The 21825-nt window shown below is 41.6% G+C and overlaps 1 protein-coding gene across 6 annotated transcripts in view; it reads left to right on the top strand.

Annotated features, from left to right (window-relative positions):
• Window positions 1–11: 11 nt before the first annotated feature.
• hoxb3a (homeobox B3a) overlaps window positions 12–21825 on the top strand; it is a 37449-nt gene continuing 15635 nt past the window's right edge. For 2 of the 6 annotated variants that reach the window (XM_013914402.1, XM_013914397.1), the window contains exon 1: window positions 12–217. The gene's annotated coding sequence lies outside the window, so the exon portion shown is untranslated. Of the gene's footprint in view, window positions 218–8577; window positions 8687–14896; window positions 14928–21131; window positions 21309–21825 lie in introns of those variants that run through there. The other 4 variants (XM_013914399.1, XM_013914400.1, XM_013914403.1 and 1 more) reach the window with 4 other exon arrangements.

The following is a 21825-nucleotide window of genomic DNA, read 5'->3' as shown; positions in this document are numbered from 1 at the left end:
CACACACACACACACACCTCCTTTACACACACGCCTCCCCTTTCCACCCAAGCTATTTTTTACTCTACATAAACATGCTTCCATAAGAAGAAGAAAAACTTTTTTTTTTCTTCCTCGTTGGAAAGAAGAAAATCTCTCCAAAGAACTCCAACAAACCATTCAGAAATCCCTCACGACGAAGCAGAAGATGGCTCACGGGTCAATAAAAGTAAGAAAGGTAAGGGCCTGAGACTAAATTTTGTCTTTTCTTTCTCTGCTTTGGCTTCTGTTGCCTTGTGTTGTGGTGTTTTATGTTTTTATTGCCCCCCGCGCATTTGGCGAGGTCACGCTGTAAGAGCATTTACGGCCGTGGGGTTTTTGACTGCAAGCGCTTTGGGAGTGTTTGTGTTGGAATGAGCCTGTGTGTTGTGCTCTTTTTTTCCTTCAGTTTATGCAACCATTGGTGTCAACTCTGCGTCTGTTTGTCAACCACGAGATCCGACGCTTCCTAAACAGCTGCTGTTGTGCGTCGAACGTGCTGCGGTGCGTCTTTTACGCATAGTATTTGTAAAGAGCCCGTTTTTGTGTGCTTTTTCGAAAGGCAGATCTTTAATTTTTGATAGGTTATATAATATTATCGAGTTGCTAACTTAACAAGGATGCCTATGGAGTCCCGTATTACTCAAGGAAAATTATAAATGTTGTTGCTAATATGTGACAGAAAGGCCCACGAGAATAATTTCTGGTTCCTGGAACTTATTATGCATTGTTTCTTAGCTACGTTTCTGCGGTTATAAAGTGTTTCTGTGGTTTAGGACCTATACCTTTTAATGAGATATTGTTAGTGTATGTGCATGTGTACTTTGTTTGCCAGGTGCAGGCTACAGACACTGCAGTGGGAATATGAATAATACGGCCTTCAGTTAGACAGGGGCGGGGGGGGGGGATTAAGCGAACTGAGGGGGCGCGCTGGTTAATGGATACTGTCTCGGTTGCGCTTCAAAACAATTTAGCTCGAAAACAAACGGTTCGCGAGGCTTTTCAAATGAACTGCCAATGATCGCCGGTCGCGATGCGAGCTCGGGGCCTCTGCTATCTGCTGAGCCTAACAGCGACGGCCTCAAGAAGCGCGTTCACTTCAGTTTGACCCCTTCAGAAATCAATCTGCCAGCGATTCAAATTAAGGGGTAGCGTTCTGCTAGATGGGCCTTCAACCTCTCAAGGGGACGCGTGGTGCGGCGTGATTCGATGTGTGGAAAGGAAGGACAAAACGGAATTGAAAGAAAAAAGAGAAGGAGAGATGGAGGAGGGAAAAATCAATGGTCATACACGGAATGGCCAAGCTAAGGCCACAGAGGGTTCAGCCAGGGGACACGTTTTTTTCTGACCGATGAGGTCCAGTGGCTCTGAAACCAGAGGCTGACCTGTGGCTCCCCTCTTCATCCTCCACACCACACCTACCCCCTCTAGTCCCTGTCCCCCTTGACCTCACTAGGTTGCGCTCCCTCGGACATTCCCAGACCTCCAGAGCCACCAGGCCATTTAGTCATAACAGACTGAGTTCAGGGCACTGTAACCCAGGGGTAACAGTGATATCTCCACTCCCACACCCAAACAGACAGACAGCAGACAACTCATCCACCTCTACAGGGGTCAGTAAGAAGTCACTTCTGACTGGGACTTCAACTGAAGTGTGGTGTAGCGGTTTGAGTCATCTGAAACTACTGGAAATGTATTTCCTTCGTTGAACCCTCTGTCGTTTAGAGAATATAAGACCGGGGCTCTCTGCGTCTGGTCCTGAGAGCTAAAGTGCGAAACTGTGTCGTAGATGTGTTAGGTCTGATGCTGCGCAGACCTCGATGATAATGTAAACACAGCATGCCCCTTCTGTCTGCATGGCTGCAAAAGCTGCTAGTAGCCTTTTAACTAGTGGACGTTCACGCCTGTGTGTGTGTGTGTGTGCGTGTGTCTTCAATAGTACTGATTCAGCAAAGCAACAAGTATATGAACAAGAAGTTGTGTATCAGTCATAACAGTGTCTGTGTATATTTATTACAATTATAAGACATTTCAATTACATTAAACTTCAAAAGACATTTTAAATGAACCACTAAGAAGTAGTCAGACATTTATACATGAGCTGCTGTGAATTCACTGGTGGCGGAATCCTTAAAACTGTGCTATGCACTTTGCCTTGCATCGGGAAAACCTTTGACTCAGGTCAGCCATGTACTATAGCGTAACGATAAGATGATCGTTAATTGACAGTTTTTCCACTTACAGCAAATGTGAAGCTGGAGTGGTTCAATGCCACAGTTTACAAATAGTTTAGGACAGGACAGGTTGAAGTTTATAGAACTCTGATTTTCTGAGTATTATTGGGAATCTTTGGAAACTTCTATCATTTCTTTTTCCACAATCTGTTTTTCCCTGTGACCCAGCTGATAGTTAGCAAAATATATCTTTTTAAATGATCTGGTGTTTTCTAGTTATTACATAAGGTTTATAGGGTTGGCAAGGGTTTGTACAATCACAGTTAACTATAAAAGTATTCAGAGTAACCATGTCAATTTTTACGGTTTGAAATGTTCAAACATGTTATGCTTATTTTGGTAGTAGTGCAACATTCGATGAGTCGGACACAGTACATACAGACACAGATGTGGGAAAACGTACAAAAGCTGTAGACCAGCTGTTTTGTTAGGATTTTTTGTTTTTGTTTTAACTTACATTTCTGTCAAGTCCCGTAAGAACTAACGGATGCAGTTTTAAAAATAGGCAAGCCATTCCAGCATGTGACAGAAAAGTGTTTTTGTGCATTTTGGTAACAAATACCGCAGTCAGGTGAATAAATCTATAATACAATATTACAATTATGTGGGGAAATTGAAACTTGACCCATCCCTCGATGTTAATGTTGAGTGTTAATGGATATTGAAATACTATAATATGATTCATAAAGGACCAATTCTTCAAGTGACTTAATGTAATTTCTACTTTGAGCTCTTGCAGTTTCACTGAAAAACAAACAAACAAACAAACAAACAAACAAACAAACAAACAAACAAACAAACAAACAAACAAACAAACAAACAAACAAACAAACAGTATCTCTCTTATATCGCAAAGGTCTGCTGAGCTTTCCTTTACTGAAAGATACTTTATACCTGTATGCTTGTGTGAAGTGTTTTCTCTGTAGCTTGACTACTTGCTCCTGATGCTTCACTTAATCCAAAAGAAGATTTATTTTGTAGTGTCAGGGGGATTAGCATGTAAATAACTATAAAGTAAAAGCATGAAACAGCCGGGGATCATACAGACAGATGTGACCTGCAGTTTACAGACAAGCAGCTCTTTGCTTTGCACGCTGTTTGGAGGCTCTGAGCCAACCGATGGAACTGATGTTTCAACAGCAGCTTTGCACAGGAAACAGAACACTCACACATGCAGTGGAACATCAGGTGCCAGGCACCGAATATGAGCGCATGTGTTCAGCGATCGCCATAGACTGGAACACACACAGATACACAAAAGTTACACAAACTTCTGTCTTTTCCTCCCTCCCTTCCTCCCTCCCTCTATGGCCCGCTTTTGCTAATTGCTAGACAAATCGCCCGCTCCTTTTCCCCGTCATCTCTCTCTCTCTCTCTCTCTCTCTCTCTCTCTCTCTCTCTCTCTCCCAGCATCCACGTTGCCCGAGAAATTTATTATTCTGGAGAGCTCGAGGAGCCGAAGAGGTCACAGTGTAGGCGCGCGGGTTGCAGGAGGAGGTCGTCACGAGAGATATATGGTTGCCAGGCTTTTAGTGCTGCACGGGCTGAGCGCGTGCATGAGCGCGTGCGGGGGAGCCATTTAAAAGTAGACACGTATTAAGTATTAAAAAGAGAGAGCCAAATAGCGGCTGCCAAGTAGCAGCACGCGCATACACGCTCTTTGTGGATTCCAATCCGTGCCTGGTTAGTCAAAGGGTTTTCTAAATAATTAAATACTTTTTTTTCAATAATGTGCCAATTAATCACGAGCTCAAATATTATTATATCGTTAACCCAGGCAATGAAGAATTACAGAAATTGCTAGTGTCTTGCCTTTATCAGCACTAATAACTTTATTAGTAGCAAGGACGGCAGAAGAGCTTTCGAGTGGACTTCGCTGCAGAACAAAAGGAATGATGGAATGATGATTCTAATGGGGTTTAAACAACTTTTGATAATCATTTGTTTGCTTGGTTTTTGTTTCAGCTCTGCAGCTGGCTCGTATTCAACTCCAATGTTCCCGTCCCTGATAATAAATGTATAATGAAGAAATCACGTGTCAATTTGTGACCAAGTGTTGTCAGACTTCCAGTGAAATTTGAAGACAAGCAGGCCTGCAATCTGATGAAGTTACTATTGTACGATACAGCATGCAGCTCTCATATCCGTTACATGTGAGTGATAAATAGGTTTCTGTTGCCTGTATGACTAATGGCGGAGCATTAGGCCCATACAAGCCTATTTATACTGTTGGATTAACCAACTTCTTTTTACTTTTTACTGCAGCATCCTAATGACAAAGACTCACTGCCTTTTCATATAAAGTATAGTTGGAATAGCGCACTGAGAGCAGCAAATCGGAGACACGTAAGAATGAGGATTTGGTCAAATCTGCCGTTTGTTTACGTTTATTATAAGTCACTTCTAATAGTTTTCAAGCATTTTAGAAAAAAAAGATATCTGAGTGGCATGTTCTAAAGATCTCAATCATTTACACGCTGGCTTACCCTCAATTCCACAGTGAGGATTTCAATGAATAATGTGTCTTTAAATATAGCTAGAACTTCACAGAGGCAACAAAGACAGTTGTAAATAAGGTACATTTTGTAGTATTATCAGTTTTTTTCAGGCTATAATATTTATCATTGTTTCTAAAATAAGTCTGAGCATTATAATATTGTTGCAAATGGCGCGTTCGTGGCAAAATGTTTTGTGTGCGTCTGTCGCTGCTTGTGCAGGTTAATGCTGCATTAAATACCCCGTAACAGGGCGGGGGGGGGGGGGGGGTGTCACTATAACTGTCTATCGTCAGTAAGGATGATAGTAAAAATCAAATGTGTATGATAAAAGATATGATAAATAATTGTCTAATTATGCTTTTCGCATGTTTTTACCTTTTGAATGCTTTCTTTACGGACTCTCTGACCACCATCATGTGCTTGTACTTTGAGTTTAATTGATTTTTCCTAAAAAACAAACACACATTAAGCAAAGTTGGCCATGAATTTGACGGATAAAAATATTGCTCTTAATTTTTTTGTCCAGTTTTCCATTCCATTCCATTTTGATGTTTTTACAGATTTGTTCCTCACAGTCTTGTAAAGTGAAAATCTGACAGACATCAATCAACCCTGCAGTTTATATCACGCTCTATTATTGATATTACAACACAATAAATAAACTGTACGTGGATATATTAACTGCTCGCTAATATCTTATATGATATAAATTACTGTGAAGCCATAACAGACTACAATATGAAACTAATCCATACTTTTTCCATTTTCCCTTTAAAATGAACTAAAGTGAACCACTAACCCACCAGTCTGATCATAAACGGCCACACAGTTGTGGTTGTGTTTTCTAATTATTCCATGCAGGCGAGTTTCGAACAGGATTCTGAATAATAATAATAATAATAATAATAATAATAATAATAATAATAATAATAATAATAATAATAATAATAATAATGTTGCCATAAATAATAATGTGACTTAGTTCATTATATAGAGCAGAGAAGAAGACAAAGAAGGAGGAGTAAAAGAAGATAGTACTTCTGTTTTAGGATGTTTAAAACTATACTCGTGAAACTGACCCGGGGACGTCACCGCTTTAATCCCAGAGCGGAAGGAAGACCTCACGTCTCGCACGTGGAGAAGAATATTAGGGGGGAAAATGGTTGTATGCGTACTGCTATCTCGAGACAGATTTACGAGGCGCAGTAAAAGGCAACGTGTCGGGGCAGGCTAAATCAATCTCTCTCTCTCCCTCTCATTGTCTCCCCTGTTTCTCTCACACACATCTCCCACTACTATTACTACTACTACTACTGCGACTACTAATATTATTATTATTATTATTATTATACATTTTCTCACCTAGAATATGTGAGCGATAAATCACATCTCGGCACTTTCATTTTCAGGCCATTATCCATCTTAACAAAAGATTTCTCTCTTTTTATTCAAAACTTAGTTAATCATTAACGACGAGGAAGAATCTACCTGTCTATCTACCATCACTGACCTAGAAAGCCCCAGGATCTCAAAGAACTCTTTTACAGTCTTTTCAAGTGCCGACTCTCAGTTCTACTGATAAATCTTAAACTAGCCATTTGAAGCTGGCGTGGATCGCGCGGTGTTGTGTTGTAATGCTGAGTATAAGTGAATTATTCGAGGAGTATAAATGTAAAATAATGCATGGGTCATTTTGTTCTCATGATATGAATGGATAAAGATGCAGATGAGTGAAAAATCCTCCGCCCGTCGTTTTTGGGACGTTTTGAAACGGTTTGGTGTTTTGCGGTAATGGCTTTGCATGCGGTTGTGCCAAGTTTACAGGACTGATTCTATGGCTGTTGTCAGGCCGGCCCAGGTCTTCGCTGCTGCTTATCTTAGCTGTTGTTTCAAACTGTGATTGCTATAATTTATGGCCGTCATTAAAGACGCCATCATCACCACGGCAAATGTTTGATTTCAATCTTGTTGTGGGTAAAAATCTCCGCGGTGCTGGCAGCGTATATTTAAAGGAGTATCTGCATGTTTTTAGTGCATCAGAAAGAAGAAATAAATACACGTCCAACCAGGTCTGTCACTGTTAATAGTTTACAGCCACATTTGTTTCCTTTTGTCAATTATTTGGAGACGTGTCATGGGTAGATTGCATTTTTAAAAGCAAACTGGCCAGTTGCATTTCTGTACTGCACTTTTGAGAAAGCTACTCTTTGTTTGCCAATATTGCTCTTTTGTGTCACTTGAATAGAAATCGAAATATTTTTACCTTTCCCTGACGGTTTTGGTAAGTCCCTAAAAGAGGATCCTTTATGTTTTAATGGATGATTTTCTAAAAGCTCTTTAAAAGTCTCTCCATCGCCATGAGCGGAAAAATCAGCGCTTTCTTGAGGATCCCGAGGCCCATGCTTTGACCTTGAAGTGTTTCTTATTTGCTACTCAGCAGCTAGGTTAGCCTTCAGAGCCTCAACATTTTTTTCTACTCCAAGTCTCTATTGTTCTGCTGGAGTCGGCTCGAGCTTTGGTAGCCCGCAATAGAAGGATTCCAACGTTCTATTGTTGCAGCTCAGTCGGCCTCATGGCGGGGGTTTTGTCAGTTCGCTGTTTCTTCATCTACTCTTTTCTTTCTTCCTCTGCGGTCTCTTTCTTTTTTTGTTTTGTTTTTGTGAGAGCTCTCTTCTTTGCTACTTTACCGAACTCGAAATAAGTAATACAAATCTCATTCTAATCGAATTACACTTCGCCACCGCACCAAAATCTTCTTAATGGGATTAAAAACAGTAAGGTGAAGTTGGTTAATTGAGTCCAAGCAAAATATTTAATTCTGAATTTTATTATCCTATAGAGTTCGGAGAAAAGCCTGCCTTATATTTAGTTTTGGGTTTCCAGTTTTTGGGTTACCTAACAGGATGTCTGTCCTAATTATCAAACAAACAGATTTGAGGAAATTTGTTCTCACTGACACAGATGGCAGGTAGTCTTTGCTACCGTTAAATATTTAGTTTAGCTTCAAGACTGGAGTGAATATGACACCGAAACAAGAAAAATACCCCCCCAGCGCTGTGTATCTGATAAATTATTGCCGCCATCATCGGGTATTTCCTTTTTCTAGAAACACTGAAATATAGCACAGGCAATGTAAGACGGAGCAACGGAAGGAATCCCGCTTCTTTGGTCGGCTGACGGCGAGCTGAGCAAGAGATGACAGTGAGCAATAACGAAGAACGAATGTGAGGCGTGCAGTCATTTTTAAAAGACGAATTCATCTTTTATCGGCCCCTCTGTGTGTCTGTCCCAGGCCTCCACTGCTTTACCCTACACACGAACATCCTCCGACTTCTTTTTTTTGACTTCATTTGGACTCCTGCATGCATGCATGCATGCATCCACGGGCCCGTGTGGGTCCCACAAACGGAGTGAGCCCCCACTACCGCCAAACACCTCCCGCCCCGAACAACACATCACGTGATTCATTAAATAATTAATGCAGAGGTTGTAGAATAGATATGTTTTCGTCAGGAATATAACGGCGAGACGTGCCGCTGCTCTTGACGTAGAACTGTCCTTTCACCCCCCCCCCCCCCCCAAAAAAAAAAAACAGCGGTGAAAGAGAGCGAGAAGAAAAAATAGAAAGAGAGGGGGAGAGAGGGGGAAAAGAGGAGACACCAAGAAACACCAACAGAGAGAGGGGGAGTGAGTGAGAGAGAGAGAGAGAGAGAGAGAGAGGGAGAGAGAGAGAGGGAAAGAGAAAAGATAGAGGGAGGCTGCAATAAAACAAATTTGGACGGGCGTGTATCTTGCGGGTCGTTGTGGACACCGTGAGTATTGCGGAAGGAAAGGAACTGCATGGGGGGAAACCACACTCCTTCCTCATCTTCTCCGCCGCTGCGCCGCCTTCTCCCGCATCCCTCTCTGTGAATCATAGGCTACTTTAACATCGTGGTAAATATTGCCCCCCAAATACTCGTCTTTCGCCGTGTGTTTTTTATGTCGTGCATGTTTCTGTCGTGTTGTTTACACATCACCCCCCACCTATCATCATCACCATCAGCCATTGTTTATGGGTTGTAGCGTGCAGCCGAGCAGCCTGAAAACCAGAGAGAGAGAGAGAGTGAGGGAGAGAGAGAGAGCGGTGCAATGCTAGCCGACGGCTGTTTATATTTTAAGAAACACTTGGATATTCTTCTCCATCTTTCGTCCATCACTTCATGTCTGCTTTTACATCTCTCTCTATCTGTCTGACTCTCTGTCCATTCCTCTCTCTCTCCCTCTCTCTTTCTCTCACCCTCTCCCTCCCTCTCTCTCTCGTTTCCCCCTCTCTCTCCCAGCTAGCTACTTCTCTTGATTTATTGTAAGGCTCGGTGTCAGCGTGCGGCCGGGGCTGCCGTTGTGTGTTTGTGAGGGAGCGCTGTTGTTTATGGCGCTGCCCACGATAAATCACGGTTTCCTGCGCTGTGTGTAAGACAGCGGGGGAAAATGACGGTCGATGGACCGACGGTAAAGGGGAAAGAGGAAGGAGAGCAGGAAGAGTTCACGCCACGGCTGCGCCACTGGCTCCTCTTTCCCCTTCCTCCTCTTCCGGCTTAATTTCCACTTAATCTCTCTCGTCCTTCTCGGCCCCCATGCACGCCCCTGTGTTTTCTTTCTTTTTTATTCTTTTTTGTCCTTTAGCTTTGTTTTTTTACACTTTAATTATTACTCCGGGCGTTTCGGGTTTTCCCGCTTCAGTATGACAGTATTTGGCTGTAGCTTTCAGGTCTTGAATTACTGAGACGACCAATTAACGAGAGATTTGTTTAAATTTGGCACACCGGGGCACGGCTCGGCCGGCATGAAATCTCATAAAAAAGACCAATGGGCCAGTAAAAGCTCATCTATCTAGCCGGGAGGCAGAAATGAATCCAAGTAACTCAGCCAAGGAATTCGGACTAAAGATGGAAATGACAAGGAAACCTTGTTGATCTTCATTAAGTCCCTGGTTTGTAAATGAAATGCAATCATTAGGCTGCTTTCTGCACTGAAACAGGCTTTGTAGTGAAGATGGACTTTTTACGTACCAACAAACCTAACTGCATCTTATTGTACATTTTAAATTATCTACTGTTAGACGCTATGTGGCATCAACTTTAACTTAATGCAACAAATAAAGTTTTGTTTCTCCTTATTGCCCATTTTCTGTGGATGCCTGTCGGAATGGAGCTGTTCGCCATTACACATGTCAGGGCTCAGTGTCTCTGCTTTGGCTCAAATCCTCCGCCGTGAGTCAGAGCTTCTAATGTGGTGAGCAAAATAAGATGCAGACATGGGAGGACCTTCCTCTCTATTTCCCCATCCATGTTTATATTCACACGTGTCTGCTATTAAGCTGGGTGCATTTCGTGTGCCCTCTTGTAATGGAAAGTCAGACACTATGAGATGTTCCATTTTTTTGTTGTTGCCATTGCCAGTAGGTGTGTGTGTGTGTGTGTGTGTGTGTGTGTGTGTGTGTGTGTGTGAGAGAGAGAGAGAGAGAGAGAGAGAGAGAGAGAGAGAGAGACAGTGTACTAGGCTTGCTGCGTTGTTTTGGTGTGATACATTTGCAGCATTGCAAACAATGAACTGCAAGACTGTTTTACAGATTTTAGTGTTATTAATATTATTTTATTAATATTTTTATTACAAATTACAAAACAATAGGGTTGGTATTGGAACTGATGGATGTGCCCCTCGAATCGTTTTACAATTAAGGCCGGGCCCCTTTGCAGCATGGTCCTCTCTCTCCTTCAGTAGTCTCGTTCCCCGCTTGGCCATCAGCAGCAGTGTAAACCTTAGCTTAACCAAATTAGAGCTTCTCCGCCGGCCTCCCATCACATAATAACGACAGCAGCAACAAAAGGCGGCGCTTTTCAAGATGTGTATTCCTGCTCTCCGCAGCCCTGTCAAAAACAATATCTCGCCTCATTTCTGTAGACAGAAAAGGGGGTGGATTGTGGCACCAACCCCCAATACCCCCCCCCCCCCCACACACACACACACACACACACACACACACACACACACACACACACACACACCCCCCCCCACACACACACACACACACACGTATTTAGATGACGATGCAGCATTGAAATAGTGCTTGAAATATTTTATCTTATTTTATCTCAGCCATGTGTCCACAGCTAAGTATGTTTGGTATGACAAGATAGTTCCAGCTCAGACTCATCTGAAAAAATTGAAATGTTTGAAACGGTCCTGAGAAATGATATCGCGCCCTGTCTGACATCCATTCAAGCTGCTGCTGTTATCCACGTTTAACTTCTCTGAGACCGAACTGTGTTCACTCGGTCCGGTATTTATGTAGCCTTATGTTCTGTAATACAAATGTGGAAAGAAATTAATATTAGGCATTAATGTGTTACTGAGGCGTGCCTTCTATTGAAAGACCACAAATAACTGACGCTGAAATTAATGTTTACACCGAAGCCCGCTGCAGGGCAATTGTAATACTGGCAGCTCGTTTTAGCAGAGAATAAAAGAGGCAGCTAAAATGCTATTGGAATAAAAAATAAGCATTTGTTCACGGTTTGCTTTCCACTCTATAATTACAATGGTCAGAAAAGTAAAGACAATATTTGATCATATTATGTTAACTATTAACTGTCTTTTTTGTCCAATTAACCAAATGTGAAATACCTATGCACGGAGAGTCCGCAACTGTACAAAAGATGTTCAACAGATGTTCAAAGCTAACGTTATCATATTACAGTACATGTTTCAATATCACTGGTGTTGTCGGTCGCTGTTTTTGTGATACGCGTATTATTTCTCATTAAGAGCAGTTTGTCGAAGTACCTTCCTTTTCATCCTTTATCGGTGCATTGCTTGTTTTCTTGTGTTGCTCTTACGTCCTACGTTTCTGTTAACATTCACTGTGATTGAAGCATCCTTTTATTGCACATGTTCATAGACAAGGTACAATCCTACGCATCTTAAAGAGAAGCAAAAGCAAGTAGGCACAAGACACAAGACCTCACACAAGGAATCTTCCCACTCATTGCTGAGACTGGCAGCCATATTGACTGCTTCACTGTTCTTTTTCCCTAGCAGGAAATATTTTCAGTCCTGGGAGCGACCAATCTGAAAAGAGTGAATCATTCTTTTAAAAATTGTATTTAAAATATTTAGTTCAGTTTTAACGCCCTCTCTATTTACACACAAGCTAGAGATATAGTAGCCACATATTAACGCAATAAAATGACATGTAACCTCTATACGGATGTATAGAGACATCTATACGGATGTCTCTATACATCCGTATAGAGACAGTGCGATTTTGTGAAATTATACATATGTATGTTACATAGCAAAATGTTTTTGTTGTGACCACATTTTAAAAAAGTAATCATAAAGTGTATTTAAAATACTCTGTTCATGCAAATGAAATCCAAATGAAGAAGCAGCACTGACGAACTGAACAGTGCTCAAAATGTGTCCCACTTCTAGCAGAAGACTGGTGCCTAAAGTTAAACGGATTTCTTTTTTAAATTTTTAATTGTATTTTCCAATACATCGTGCTCAATAGTCGCTTGCAGAAAATCTCAGTTTAATTGCCTGCTAGCGGGTAAAGCGAAAAACAAGGGAAAAAAACGAAACGAAAATGGAAATGGTAAGACAGAGAAGAGTAGGGTTTCCTCGAAAACAGTCAAAACATAAATCCGAGGACTACTCGGCCTCATAAATCTGCAGCTGATGGACGTTAACGAGGGAGAGATTTAGCGTGGGAAAAATAATGTTTACAAAAACCGGTTACATTCTTTTAAAGGACCCCTAACATGAAAGATTTATTACAGTACAGACACACAATTAACCAATGTAAGCACGACGATATCTCATTATTATTATTATTATTATTATTATTATTGTTATTATTATTATTAATAATAATAATAATAATAATAAACCGAAAGTCCCATATCTCTTACTGGCCGGAGTTAACCACTCTCACGCTCCGCGCGCCAGGTACTTCCAGAGCTCTTTCTTGCGCGGAGACGATTACCCGTTTGAAAATAAATCAGTAAGAATCCTTCTGCTAATTTATAAACGTCTGCGTGAAGGTAGTGATTCGAAGCTTGTGAAAAATGAGACGCTGAAACCGTATCCAAAACCCGAGAGCTCCATTTTTTTCTCTCCCTTCATCACCCAGTTGAACCGGGCCGGAGAGCCAGCACAAACGCGATAAGACAGCCCGAGCTGCTGAGGCGGAAATGTTTCCACCAGGAGTGGAGGGAGAGAGCAGGCGCGAACTGATTTCCTTTCTCCGTTCTCTTTCTTCTATCATAACAGAAAACTAAAAATACCGGCTTTACTTTTGTGTAATTGAACTTGTCTCTCACGTACTCATTCGCGCGCTCTCTCTCTTTATCTCTCATTGTGTGTGTAGAGGGCATGTTTACAAGCGTGGGCAGATGACACACGTACCTTTTACAAGCGTGAATTTGTGTGTGTGGTGGTGGTGGTGGGGGGGGGGGGGGAGGCAAGTGCATCTGTTTGTATCGGCACAAGTAAAGATAAACAGGACTTAAAATCCACACGTGCAAAGTAGATTAGAATACTGTTGCTATAACGCTTCATATCTAGTCACCGTTTGTATATCACATCAACATCATAGATTTGAACACATATATATCTCTTGGTTGCGTGGTTGTATGCAACTTTTGAACCTTAACATTAATAATGAATACATCGGAGATCTTAAAGTAATTGCGCATAGGCTAAAATCGCCCACTAATTGTGTAAAACCAAGCGAGGTGGAAATGGCTCCCCTCTGTGAACGCGCAGGTCAAATCACAGCGGAATTTCTGCTCTCTCGGCCTCCTTCTCCCTCTTCCTCTCCTCTGATCGCGCTCAGTTTGACGCCATGTAATAACCAACATCTGGCCTTTATGAACAGGCAGGTTACGGTGAACCTCGCTAACCCTTCTGGTGCACCTTAACCACACTCCCCTATTGGACAGGAACAAAACCAGAACTCCCTTTTCTCCCTCCCAGATTCCCCAGGTTGTCTAGGTTGTCAGACTGCAAACTGCTTCAGGAACAGTTCACAGTGTCAAGCCGTCTGTCCAGAAAAGCAGGGACCGCCGAGAGAAGAGACTATATTCCAGCGGTAACCAAAGAAGCAGTTACGACGCGCCTGAAGATACGTGTTTTAGGCTTAAACGTAGATTGCTTTGGTCTGCAGAGGTTTTAGCTCACCAAGGTTACTCATTGCTAGTAGTAGTAATAATAATAATAATAATAATAATAATAATAATAATAATAATAATAATAATAATAATAATAATAATAATAATGGTGAATTTGGTTAGCTTGCACCAAAGAGAGCGAGGGAAGATGAAGACGAAGATAGAGAATGGAAAAGGAGGACTGCGTGACCCTCTTTTTAGTTAAACGAAAGAGAAGGGAAGAAAGGGGAAGGAGCAGCGAAAAGCAGCCCAGGGAATACAGCGTCACCCTCAATCCAGGAAAGCTCTATCCGTTTTTATTCTGAAGTCCAGCTCAGAAAGAGGCCCACCGGAGCTCAGCAGTCTCCCAAACATTAGTGGGGTGGACAGTGTCAACTCGGACGACAAAACAGACAAACGTAAGCCCTGGATGTGGCTCTGACCAGGAACGTACCAGCCCGCTACAAGGGGAGTTTTACAGCAAAAGGCGGAGGGGGTGAGCGCGTGCATGCGGTGTGTCGTTTAGGGTAAAGTCGCACCGCGAGCCCCAGACCAAGCGGGTTCCGTCAGCGTGCTTGCTGTAGGTAGGCTTGACTGCTGGAGATTTATAGCAGAGCCGCTCCAGATTTATGTCTTTTCCCAAACCGGTCATGCAAACGATTGGCGTCTCCTTTACGCCGTGTCACAGAAGCGCCATAATGAGCTCACCAGTGCTATAATAACAGGTAACGGTGCAGTTTAAACGTCGGCTTTAATTGGCATAAATAACGTTTTAGTGCCATTTTGGACTCCAACCTCTAGGAGCGACTGCTTGTATTTAAGTACAATTAATTAAAAGAAAATACGCCCAAGCCTTTCGGAGAGGATTCAGTGGTCATCCTAACTGTAGCTAGTGTGTCCGTCCGTGTCCAAAACAGACTGAAACCAGGAAAAAACCGAACACCGGGAGGATATCCATCTGGAAAGACACGCCAAGAGCGCAGGTAAGGTCTGTCGGGCTGCTTCTTGCTCAGTGTCCCCGTGCTTATTCCCGAGGCGTCCCCATTCCGCACACTCCACCGCTCGACATGTCATTAATTATCTGTTGTGTGACCGCGGTCTCTCTCAAACTCGCACAGGCATCCATAGGGTGAAACCGCGTGCAAGCTCTATTGCTAGCCAACACTTTTTCTGTGCGCGCGTGCGTGTAGGCAGCTGAAGACAGATGCATCCGAATTGGTAACAGAAAATAGGACGAACTCTGTCTCTTACTTTCTCAACCTCCCTGCTCACTCGCCCCACATTTGGAAAGCAGTATGCCTGCTAGACTAAGTGAGGTGTTAGTATGTGCATGTTAGCGTGCGTGCGTGGGACAGAGAGAATGAGTCTCGGCGATTAGGGGCATGGCTGCTATGTATAAAGAAGGAAGATGCATGCTAGCCACGACGAAATTTGGGATAGTGTGACGATTGCTTACTCAAAAAATCAACCCCCATCTCACCCTTTGGCCCCACAAAAATATTAGCTCCAACCAATTTTAAACGAAATGGTTATCAATAGACGTCGAATTACAAATGCAACTATTGTAAAATAACTACAAACAGAAATCATTTGGTCTAATGCGTTGCCTTTCTCCTCCTTACACCAAGACGTGGGTCCATTTATTGAGAGATCACAAGGATATGAAAACACCATAAGCAAAACTGGATCACAATCAAATTATACAATGGCTGAGGTGAGAAATTAAGGTCCATAAAAAAGTGCATTAAATATAGATTTACCATACAACCATCAGTTCTTGAGCCCCTTAACACATTTATTGCGAAAGAACAAGATTTCAGAGTCAAAACTGTGACTTTATTCATTTATGTAGTCTCCATATTGTTTATGAACTGCAGATATAATAACTGCACTCATCCAAGGAAAACAGCCCACTAGTATACTATGCTATCATTATTATTATTATTATTATTATTATTATTATTATTATTATTATTATTATTATTAGTATTATTATTATTATTAAAGAGAAACACTTAAAGGTTTGGAAGAGCTATTCCTGAGAGCTCACATCCACCAGTCTGGAAAGGCAAAAGCAAAAGTGCTGTCTTCTGTTGTTTCTAAGAAAGCAGTTATTTCAAAAATCCTAGCTTGTTTGTTCTTGTGTATTTTTACATCTAATGTCAACTGATATATATGATTTTAATCAAGTTAAAAAAACGGCCATATTCTAAAATGCTGAATATATCAAATACTCCCACCCTGTATCATCCAGGCTAAATCTGAGTTGCTTATGCCATCTCGTGTAACAGTGGTTAGATCCTCTGGACTTACCTTGAAGTATTTTGCTAAGTATAGAGGTATATAGATTTAAAAGTTATGAAAACCCACAGCAAGTCTAGCACAGCTGTGATTTAATCGATTTCCTCGTGTATCACTGACAAAGTATGGGCAGAATACCAATCATAGTAAAATAGTAGGGGCAAGAACAACTAACACTGTTGCTGTGTATAAAGCCTGACAGGTCTGGCTGAGATCCATAAAGCTGCTTTCTCCCGCTGTAACACACTACTGTCTGCTGCTAGGCCAAGTGGCCCGATTATATTACAGTCACTGGCTTCTTTTTCTGAAACTTGCATCATAAGAGGACCATGTTGTCAGGAAATGGATGCAGGCCTTTTATAGTGGTGCAGGTTGTTCAACATTCAGTGTAATGAGGCCTCAGAGCTATATAATAACAACTTAGGAAAATCCATTTTGAAAGCCCTGCCAAACGACAAATTACTATAGACACATTTCTCTGAATGCTTCTGTCCCTAGATGGACTAACTCTCAAATGCAGAAAATGATTGTTTTTGACCAACAGGCAGCCACAATGGCTGCATGTCCAGAAAGCCTACATACCAACAATGACAAATTCTACAAAAAACATGGTCAAACGAGACCTTACGTTTATTCTCCTCTGATCCATAATAATACACCAAATCTAATGGAACTCTACAAGTGGCAGCATTCTATTCTGCATTAATAAATAATCTATGTCAAAGTGAGTTAAATATTGATGCGGTACAAAACTCTGTGATGTCATTATTTTTGGTCTTCAGCATATGATCCAGAAAGAACCGACTGTGTAATCCCACTACCACCATTATCCCCACCCACCACCCACCCATCACTATTTATGGTGGGTCTTGTATGTCTTGTATACATACATACCTGTAACAGGTTTCCGCAGTGCACAATACTGACCAATATAATCACCATCTATGCGTCTGTCTTAGATGTGAATAAAGAAATATTAAAAATGAAATATAACCAGGTTCCACCTATTAGACATATGAATCAAAATGAAAGCGTTACAAATCACAGACTGACTCAAATTTTAGGTCACTTTTGAAATCTATTACATTTGAATGTGATATTTACAGATAAACAATTTCATTTTAATATGCAGTATTTATATTATATGGTGTTTGATTATGAATTTAGATAAAAGTCAGGAAGTCTACACATCTAAAAGTAATGCTTAATTACAATGTAAGAAGTGGAGTTTAATATGCTCAGTAGCCCGCACCACTATTAGTAATGTATGTCCTTTCCTTCCCCATGAGTAACATTTACAGTGTAATTGGTTTATAACTGCCAGGTTTTATTCCCTTGTACCTACAGTCTACATACTGTTAAGAGCAATTTGATATTTATAGGTATACGTGAAATCTTACATTTAAAAAAAAATATTTGGAAAATCTTGGAAATTTTTGAGACATTGCTGACTGTATCATTAACTGCCAGCTTTTTCCTATCGCGATGAGCTTTTGTTCAATATTACACATTTAGGTAAAAAGGTAATTAGCTAACCATTGACTTTGTGAATACTACCTGCCACTCCCCCACCCCCAACAGACACACACACACTTGCATGGGAGGTCACATCCATCCCTGTTCAACCTATGCCTGACAGGCTTGGTGAGCTTGGCACTTTTCATGGCCCAGGAGCAGAAAGAACAATTCGACCCCCACATCATACCTTCTGGTAAACCCCAAGAACCCCCCTTCCCCTTCTTTCCTTCTCCTAGTGTCAGGGCTTTCTTTTAGTTTGAGGTCAAAGATTAGCATCTCTGATAAAGATTAACTCCGTGTCAAAGGAAGGCGTTGATGGTATGAGTTTCTGATTTAGGACTCTTAGTGAAATGGGGTTAGTTCTTTGGGAAGTTGTGCGACCCTGCCTGGAGCAGTAAAGGAGAGTAACACTGGGCTAAAATGATATACAAGTAGCTAAGTGTAGAAAAGAAAAAAATCATACAATGAAAGGGTATAAGGGATGTAAGAACTTGTTAAGCTCAGCTCTTGTTGTTGGATATGTTTGTGCATAATCCCTGTTTGAATTTGAGGGGCCATGAAGCAGAAAGCAGCTTCAGCAGAAGCACATGGTTTACATAGAGTTCAAACAGGTCTTTTGTACACAGGACGAGTTAATGCCTCAGTTATGTGTCTACAGCAACAGACATTAAGTAGGTTTATTCAGATTTCACAATCCTGAATGACAAGAAAGTATTCACTAGGTGAATAGCATACCAGCAAAGATGTGAACTAATATTTTTTAGTTCACATAAAAAACACTTTTTACAAATTTGGCTGTACACACCTATGGAGGTTTAGCGTTTTCTCACAGAGTGGCTTGTGGTTGTAAACCTTACTAACAAAACAACAACACCAAAGATATGAATTAGTAATTTTCCACATGGCACAGTTACACAAACATGCTCCTTGGCTGAGATGTTTAAAAAAAATGCTTGTTCATGCACTTGAATTGTTTGAATTTGATTAATTTAACTTTCCAGGCATTTTGTTTTTGCATTAAATTTAGAATGGAATATGGGAAACAAACCAAAAGTCCTTTCACCCCCTCTGAGACCCACTCCTTAGTTAAACAAACTGGATGAACATGTAAGACTTCTCTCTCTCTCTCTCTCTCTCTCTCTCTCTCTCTCTCTCTCTCTCTCTCTGTTTCTTTCCCTGGTGCATATCTGCCCTCTGAAAAATGGTGTTGAAAGTGGTATGTCATCTGCAAGAGGGGAGGAGATGAAATGTGTTGCAGTGCTAGGTTTGTTGTTGTGTCTCTGATGTCGGTATCAATGCTGCATGGCTGTTCGAGCTCATTACACTTGAAGAAACTCTGCAAATAGACTTGATGAAAAAGTCTTTTTTGGACACAAAGAGTATGGACATTGACTGATCTCTGAGGAAGGTGGTGGTGATGGCAGTGGGTGTCCTTATGGACATGGAAGTATCCCAGAGTGATAGAGTAACAGGTATTCCATCTGTTCTAGAGAAAGGTGCGTGTCATTGTGATAAAACTTATTTTTATTCAACAAAGCATGTGTGAAATTTAAAAACTGACTAATTTTGGGTTTATTGTGGAAATAATGTTTTGAACTTTGAATCTTTTAGAGTAAAATGAGCAAACATGGAAGAAAATCAGATATAAATTAATTCCGACAAACAGTAAATCATTATGTGACATCAGAATGCCAAAATTCTGATGTTAATATTTTCATCTTAGAAAGCATGAACTAGCAGCTTCTCTTCTGTGACTCCATTTGCTATCTAAATAAAATGCTAACCACTGTGATCATTTGAAAAGAATGCAAGTGGCCGGAAGCCCGCTGAAGTTGCACATGATGTCAAATCCAGAAAGTGGATGCACACGGGGGATGTGCTCAGCAGATAGCTTGTTTAAGGTAAGGTCAGATTGTTTTAACGTTCTTAGGTACCTCGTCATGGAAAGCTCCACAAAAGAGTTACCGTCAGAGTTATCTGACATCATAGACAGAGATTATTTAAAACCTCACAGCTGACACCAAACACTGACAAAGAAAAAAAAATTGCGATGTGGTTAAATAGATAAATATCAAGCTAGTTTGAATAATTATAGAAACAGGTGGGTTGCAGGCATATTATCAATGACATTCTAACTAAAATAAATTTGCCAGTGCCAGTATGGAAATGCTGTTTCAATAACTGCTGCTGACTGAAGACCTATACTTTAAAAGTCTACTGACTTATTGAGTCTGCCTCAACTGCTCATGCTTGCAACTTAAAATAAAGCTCAGTGCTAAAGGTTATCAGAGTCTGAGTCAGTGTTCAAAGCAGAAACTGGAATTCTAGTTGTGACCAGTTGGTTGATCATTGCAGAGCTTATCCATTGCTGCTCCAGGGTCAAAGGTCACTTTTAGAAAGCTGTTATCCAATATGTCACTGTATGAGTGCTTCAGCGAGAGCTTTCAGCTTTTCCTGTTAGGCACAGGATTGAAAAAATATAGCAAGGTGTGATGTGTTTCAGTTGTGTTTGAATCATGTCCGAGGTCAGAGGAAAACAAGCACTAAGGAAATTGCAGCAGAAAAAGAAAAAGATTTTTTATGTCCAACTAATCTCACTAAACGTGTATTTCTAAAGACTCAGTGTGTGCATATGTTTTCTGAAAAAAAACCTCTGTGTGTGTGTGTGTGTGTGTGTGTGTGTGTGTGTGTGTGTGTGTGTGTGTGGGGGGGGGGGGGGGGGGGGGCATGACTGGTCTGGTGATTTCACCGCCAGACCCGGCAGAGATAAGAAGAGAAAGCCGAAAAGCACGGAACTTTTTGCACACCGCGAAACTTTGAAGCCTAGCAGTGAGCAGCATCAGGTCCCATAAACCCTCTCAGCCTTAAAAAAAATCTTCGTAAAAAGTAGTAGACCTGTTAGCTGTAGGATGCAATGCAGTCTCAGAAAAACAAATACCTTCGTTATCCTAATCCTTGAATGTTTACAGCCAACTATATGCTGCAGTATTGCTGTATTTATTAAAAAGAGAAAGAGAAAATCACACACTTGTTTCATTTCGCGCTCCTCCTTTCCTTTCCCTCTCTATGTCTCCATCTCCCTGGAGTCTAAAACCTGCTGTTCACATCCACTTCACATTCTGATAAATTATGGGCCAACATCCTTTGTTGCACACCTTTTTCTGCTGCTTCTTTGTCGCTCCTTTTAAACTTTTACAGAGAAAAGCTTCCATCCATATTGTGGTATTTTGAGTCCTGGTTGCAGCCAGAACTCCCCTTCTCTCCCCCAGCCTCCTCTTCCTCTAAGAAAAAAAACGCTCATCAGCTGTTCTGGGGGCTCTAGGGGCTCTGGAGGCGGCCTCCTGTCTTTGTCTCGGCGTACAGGCTAGCTGGCTAAGCTAGTCGGCCCTTGCATCACTTTCTGGGCAACTTTAGACTAGTCCACTCCTGCCTGCTCTGCGGCTGCAAAAATCAGACCGTAACCGGCGGGGCTGAGGGGGAAGGGGGGCACACTGAGGAGACCCAGACTGAAGGAGCTGCAATGGGTATGCACAGTAGCCAGAGCGGTGCGTGAGTTCTTGGATGGAAACGATAAATAACTTTATAGCAGCAGGAGCGGTAGTAGCCTGGTGGTAGTAGTAGTAGTGATGTAGACTTGTGCGGGGAGGTCGGGGGATCCTTTGCGTTTGATTTATGTGTTTGGGTGAAGTTGTCAGGAGCAGAAGCAGAAGGAGAACGGCTCTGAGATTTTATTGCAGCACTTTAATAATAATAGCCAACAACATGGAATACGCTTTTCATCCTGTGATCCACTTATATAATTATACAGATCCGCTTTACGCAGTGTTTACGGCCCCGCGCAGCAGCAGATGGATATGTGTTTATCTGTGGACAGAGCTAGATGTGATCTCTTGCTGTGGGTCCTCAGCCCGGCAGTAAGACTGTCCACAGGACTGTCCAGGATGAGTGTTTTCTCACTCAGTGATGCTTGAGTTATTTATGGGCCGCGTGGATCAAACAGCTGTTTGCCTTATGGGGCCTGTTCTCATTTTGGTTCGCTCCTCTTTCTCTCTGTCTCTTTCT

The sequence above is a fragment of the Pundamilia nyererei genome, unplaced genomic scaffold (genome assembly GCF_000239375.1).
Source record: "Pundamilia nyererei isolate P.nyererei 1_Seehausen unplaced genomic scaffold, PunNye1.0 scaffold00193, whole genome shotgun sequence".
In the NCBI taxonomy this organism is placed as follows: Eukaryota; Metazoa; Chordata; class Actinopteri; order Cichliformes; family Cichlidae; genus Pundamilia; species Pundamilia nyererei.
The sequence above is the reverse complement of the archived record's forward strand: the minus strand, read 5'-3'. Positions and strand labels throughout refer to the sequence as shown.